We start from the raw sequence: 6737 nt of genomic DNA, 5'->3' as shown, positions 1-6737 counted from the left end.
GAAAGAAACAGCAAAGTCCAATATCTTGGCTGGTTTAGTGACAAAACAGAATTCTTTTTTTAAGTAAAAAAAATAAACTCAGGCAATCTTATTAGTGACCTTTTATATATGCTATTGCTTTCTGTTATAATCACTTTGATAAGCTCATTGTTAGTACGTGCACATTGCACACAGAAGTACACAGAAGTTAAGTCATGAAAGGACAACATTTGAAGTGTCATGCCCTCGGTCACAAGATTGATCTCTCCTGGGCAGGGAGATTGAAGTTCTCCCTGCACCTCCATTCCTGTCTCTTGCTCAGCCTTTGCTGCTGTCTCCATGGTTATTATGGGGAGATAAGGTATGCACACCAGTGACTATGTAAGGGGATTACATGAAATAGCAGAAACTGCTGTGTGAATACTGACTTGAAAAATCCAATAGCTATATGCAAGAGTGAAAATGTGAAAAATGGAATCTGCATTACTGCCATGAACATATGAATCAAGAGAAATTTAGCTACTGAATTGATCAATGCAATAGAGCCCCAACACTACGCCAAAGTATTTCTCTACGTTGGGGTCCCTAGCTTGTGTGTGTCCTCTCATGCAGTTAAAAAACTTACCGTGTATGGGAAGCTGAGACCCAGGCTATTTATGCGTATGATATGGATTGGCAATAGGTGTGGTTGGGGAGGGTTCACAAACCACTCCAACGCTGCAGCGCAGCATATCACTCACCCTGTCCGCCATGCTGAGTGATCCCCTGCCTCCTTCTCCTCCCGGAATCTTCGTTCTCTCAGCAGGTCCTCAGGAAGCACACTTAGGCAGCTAGCCGCACTCTGCTGTAATTTAAAGGAACAGTACACCTGTTCCTTGTTGTGTTGGTTCTGATTGCAGGATTCCTTCCTGCTTATAAGGCACCTGTACCCTATGGGTGGAGCCTGGGCAACGTGCTCATTCCTATAGAGCATTGCTAGGGTTCAGTCCCTTTCTGCTGTGCTCTCCACTTGCTGAACTGTACTGTGTTTTGCTCTGCAAAGATCCTTACTTCTTTCTCTCCATAGAACTCTCCATAGAACCTTCAGAAGCTGGTCCATTATACTTGGTCTCACCTTATGGTCCAGATCCCTACACTGCCATATGGACCTTCAGGTCCTTCTGGAACTCTCCTGATTCCTACAATGGCCTGATCCGCATCTCCAGGAAAATTGCAGAGCATTCTTGATTCCTTCAACTATAGGATTCGCTTCTATTAGATGGTCCAGAGCATTCAAGATTCTACTCTCCTAAGCGGTCAATCTCTTACGGAATGTCTGACCCTCCGGAGCTGTGACCATGATAATCCTTGAATAGGGGTTTTATCGCAAGTAACCTCTCTGTGGGTGCTCAGCATAAGTAGTCCCTCTGTCAAGTGGCTGTCGGACCCTCCGGGGCTGTGCTGGGATATCCCAAGTATAGGAGTTCCCTTGCCGGTTGCTTCTCCGATGGTGCTTTGTGTCGTGATCCTTTAGGGCCTTTCACCATCTACTCTGTTAACCAATTCCTCAATAAACTATATTCTGTTTTTTCAAAGTTCTCGCTAGTCTTTTGCTGTATTGGGTAATCTGCTACCACCAGACCCCTGGTGGTCCAGCGAGTCCATAGTATATCGCCACACCTCAGTTGTTTAGAGCTACTCATTGTACATTTACATATCTTGTATGCAATTAGACAGAATCAAGTCCAATTCTTTAGCAAAAAGACATGTAATTGGGAAATGGGTTATGTGAACAATCCTTAGTCCTGGGTAGAGTTTCTAATCTAGGTATATAGAGAGAACCTGCATTGAAATTGAAGTGAAGTTCTTCTTTTAAGGCATCCTCTAGTTGGATAAAATGTCTTCTTAGCATAAAAAAAATCTTTGGTAAAGTAAACCACATAGTCAGGGGGTCACAGAGTAATCAAATGCAACATTACCCATGGTTTTCAGCATCAGTCTTTCACGGGATAAAAGTCTGTTATGCAAGTAGTCCATCTTCCATAATGAAGAAATTAAAAACTCCTTAGGCTGGAGTCCAGCAGAAAATGACTTGCAATTCCCAATGACTTTCATTGTATTTTCTATACAGAACGAATACGAGAGTATTAAAAAGTACTCGTTAAGAGTATCGTGAGCATGAATATTTTGGTGCTTGCTCATCTCTACATATGAACTGTCAGCGGTTGGGGGAAGCCTTTCAAGGTACTCAAGATCAAAAACAAGAATAATAAGTGGAAAGAAGACAGCAAAATAAGGTATTACTACACTGGTAAAGGCAGAAGTTGATCAAAGAAAAATATGACCGTACACCAAAAAAATATATATATAGTGTAAAATGATGGATGTATATGTTCAAAATATATTCAAAATAGTGTGTGGGTCAAATGGATGTAGCTGACCTACGGTAAATATAAGGCAAGGCACCGAAATCTTAGAATTTTTGGTCTAAATTTCAGTGCCTTACACTGGTAAAGGGTATATAAGAATTTAGTGTGCTCACCTGGTTCGTGTTGTAAATCCACAACCATGGAGTAGAAACATAAAGGAAGCTGCTGCGGACCTGTAAAGTGAAGAGCAGTGCATCAGGAGATGAGAGGTTTATTCGGCTCTGCCAATGGAGGGAACCATGATAGATGAATTAGCAGTTTATTAGTCTACGTGTTTCAAAGCGAAAGCTTCTTCTTCAGGACTTAAAACTGCAAAAATCTTATTTCTTGTACTTAGCTAATGTATGGTTGATCTCCAGTCACATCTAGCAGGCTATGTCTTTTCTTTTTTTACAAAACTAACGGAATACAAATGGCTAAAAAAAAATCACATTGAAACAATGTAATATCTGGCTTAATATATAATTAATTTATACACATTTCATCAAACCCTGACCCTACAATTTGAATACCAATTTCTGTTATTTAGTCAGACATTTTATGTGCATTTACATTTTACTCATAAATCCATTGAACACCTGAGATGTTTCAGTGATGAAAATGTTGTTATATCACATAAGCTTTCTTTAACTGTAAGGGCTCCAACACACATCCGTTAAAACCACGCACATGTGATACGGGCCATTTTTCGGGTCTGTTTTCCGTTTTTTAGGCCCGTTTTTATGGTATGTGTGGCCAGTGTGTGTATCCCGTATGCTAACCGTATGTGCTTATGGAATGTCCGTGTGTGCGTGAGTGAAATAACTGACATGTGTGTGTGTTGTCCGTGTAAAATGTTCCGTGTGTGTGTGTGATGCACAATGTCGTTGATACATGTAAGCAGACAGCAGACAGAGTTGCGCGATGAGAATGAACTCAGGTGAACTTCACCCAACTTCATTGTCATGCTGCGGCTCGGTCTGTGTGCCGCTTACTGATTAGCGGTCACCCGTGAAGGACTCACCGGTGACCGCTAATCCCCTGACTGAATTGAGCAGCCGTCTCTCATACTTACCGTTCCCCGATCTCCGGCGCGGCGCTGCACGGCCGTTATAAAAACTTCGGCGGCTTTTACTATTTTGAAAAAGCCGGCCGCCCATTAATCAATCTCGTATTCCCTGCTTTACCCGCCCACCGGCGCGTGTGATTGGTTGCAGTCACACACGCCCACCACGCTGAGTGACAGCTGTCTCACTGCACCCAATCACAGCAGCCGGTGGGCGTGTCTATACTGTGCAGTAAAATAAATAAATAAATAATTAAAAAAACCGGCGTGCGGGTCCCCCCATTTTAATACCAGCCAGATAAAGCCATACGGCTGAAGGCTGGTATTCTCAGGTTGGGGAGCCCCACGTTATGGGGAGCCCCCCAGCCTAACAATATCAGTCAGCAGCTGCCCAGAATTGCCGCATACATTATATGCGACAGTTCTGGGGCTGTACCCGGCTCTTCCCGATTTGCCCTGGTGCGTTGGCAAATCGGGGTAATAAGGAGTTATTGGCCGCCCATAGCTGCCAATAAGTCCTAGATTAATTATGTCAGGCGTCTCCCCGAGATACCTTCCATGATTAATCTGTATGTGACATTTAAAAAACACACACACACCCGAAAAAATAATTTATTAGAAATAAAAAACACTAACAAAGTCCCTCATCACCAATTTGTTAACCCCGACAAAGCCCTTTATGTCCGGTGTAATCCACGGACCTCCAGCGTCGCTTCCAGCTCTGCTACATGCAGGTGACAGGAGCTGCAGAATACACCGCCGCTCCTATCAGCTCAACGCAGCAACTGAGGTGAGTAGCGCGATCAGCTGAGCTGACACTGAGGTTACCCGCGGCCACCGCTGGATCCAGCGGTGGCCGCGAGTTACCTGACTGACAGCAGCTGATCGCGCTACTCACCTCATTTGTTGCGTGGAGCTGACAGGAGCGGCGGTGTATTCTGCAGCTCCTGTCACCTGCATGTAGCAGAGCTGGAAGCGACGCTGGAGGTCCATGGATTACGCCGGACAAGGAGGGCTTTGTCGGGGTTAATAAATTGGTGATGAGGGACTTTGTTAGTGCTTTTTATTTCTAATAAATTATTTTTTCGGGTGTGTGTGTGTTTTTTAAATGTCACTTACAGAATAATCATGGAAGGTTTATCGGGTAGACGCCTGACAGGATTAATCTAGGACTTATTGGCAGCTATGGGCGGCCAATAACTCCTTATTACCCCGATTTGCCAATGCACCTGGGCAAATCGGGAAGAGGCGGGTACAGTCCCAGAACTGTCGCATATAATGTATGCGGCCATTCTGGGCGGCTGCTGACTGATATTGTTAGGCTGGGGGGCTCCCCATAACGTGGGGCTCCCCATCCTGAGAATACCAGCCTTCAGCAGTTTGGCTTTATCTGGCTGGTATTAAAATGGGGGGGGAACCGCACGCCGTTTTTTAAAATTATTTATTTACTTATTTTACTGCACAGTATAGACACACCCACCAGCTGCTGTGATTGGGTGCAGTGAGACAGCTTTCACTCAGCGTGGTGGGCGTGTGTGACTGCAACCAATCACAGGCGCCGGTGGGCGGGTAAAGCAGGGAATACGAGATTGATTAATGAGCGGCCGGCTTTTTCAAAATAGTAAAAGAAGCTGAAGTTTTTATAACAGCCGTGCAGCGCCGCGCCGGAGATTGGGGAACGGTAAGTATGAGAGAGGGGGGGGAACTGACCGACAGACAGCTAGAGGGACAGATAAGACAGAGAGACCGACAGACATAGAGACCGAACGACGGACTGAGGGAGAGAATGAAACAGAAAAAGAAAAAAGACCGACATCACATGAAAAAAGCACAAAACGTACAGGGAGCAAACAGAGATGCGTCCGTGTCACTCGGACGTGCGCACAGACCCATTGACTTTCATTGGGTCCGTGCTGCGTGTTGCGTGCAGAAAACGGACATGCTGCCGTGCAAAACGCACACAGGTACGGATCACGGACACGGACAAACGGACATGCATCAAAAGCGCACTTGGAGCTTTTATCATACAATAACATTGGTGCACGTTTGGCCGTGTCTCCAGTATACACGGAAACGGACCAAACACGCACGTGTTTCACGGATGTGTGTTTCAGGCCTAAAGGATAGGGCATTTTGGGGTACGTGTAAAAATTTTCAAATTCTTGAAACTGTGTAGAGAATTGTACCATATTTATAAAATTTTGGGATGTTAGTTTTACTTTAATTTTCATTTCCTACAGGTTTTACCTTACCCAGCTTGTAAATTTTGCAGGCAATGAGGGAGGAGGCTGTGCATAAGAGTCATGAAAAACATTTTTTCCTTATAGTCACACAGAGGTATACAGTTAGGACCCATAAAAGTCTATTGATGTACTACAACAATTCTGGACAACTCAGATGTTGTTGGTAGTAGTAAAACTCTTATGCATAAGCCCTCAAGTTTCAATTCTTTACCACAAGACACAACATGGTTTATATATTTATATATACATCAAATAATGCTTCGTGTTAGACCACTATGCCGTGCATGAATTTTTACTTTTGTGCTAGTGCGATCACCATGGTTGACATTTGGGCTTTGTCTGCTGCCTCTGCTGCAGGATGACTGCCGATGCGGCAAGTTAACCCTTGAGATATGTGTTTGACAAAGTGAGAAGGCAAGAGACAGCTCTGTTCATTTGCTGCAAAAGGAAACTATCTCCTGTATGAAACCCAGCATGATAGAGGAGCTGACAAAACCCAGGATTAGACATAATATTTGGAGATCTTGGTACCTTTGTTAATTCAAGTATTTTATTAAGTTGCGTATCTTTCTATTTACTCTAAAGATACTTATTTGAGCTTGATGAACCCTTTAAATATTATTATTAAGGTTATAGGAACTATACTTGCAGTTTTTTGTGATATAAAAAACTCCTTTAGACTGATTTTTTAAAAACAACCATGAAATATTACATATATTATCCATTGTTGTGAACTAAGGATCAGGTGGTTACAAAGCATACAATCCAAATATTTTTCATTATACTATTCAGGAATTTAACAAAGGTCGTCCATCAAGTCTCCAAAGAACAACTGAGAAATATGAAAGGTGCAATGAGCAGAAAATTACAATCTATATTGCACAACATGAATGTAAGTATTCATGCAAATCAATGCAAGTGACTAAAAATAGAAGTATAAAACATACATTCTCTATTAGGTTATAGTAAAATATTGTGACCATTAAATCATTGGATTTAAATATGAGCAGCTTGGTTTAAGAGGAAGTAAGGTAGAAGGGGAAAGGTATTCTCAATTTTACC

The sequence above is a fragment of the Anomaloglossus baeobatrachus genome, chromosome 2 (genome assembly GCF_048569485.1).
Source record: "Anomaloglossus baeobatrachus isolate aAnoBae1 chromosome 2, aAnoBae1.hap1, whole genome shotgun sequence".
Taxonomy (NCBI): domain Eukaryota; kingdom Metazoa; phylum Chordata; class Amphibia; order Anura; family Aromobatidae; genus Anomaloglossus; species Anomaloglossus baeobatrachus.
The sequence above is the reverse complement of the archived record's forward strand: the minus strand, read 5'-3'. Positions refer to the sequence as shown.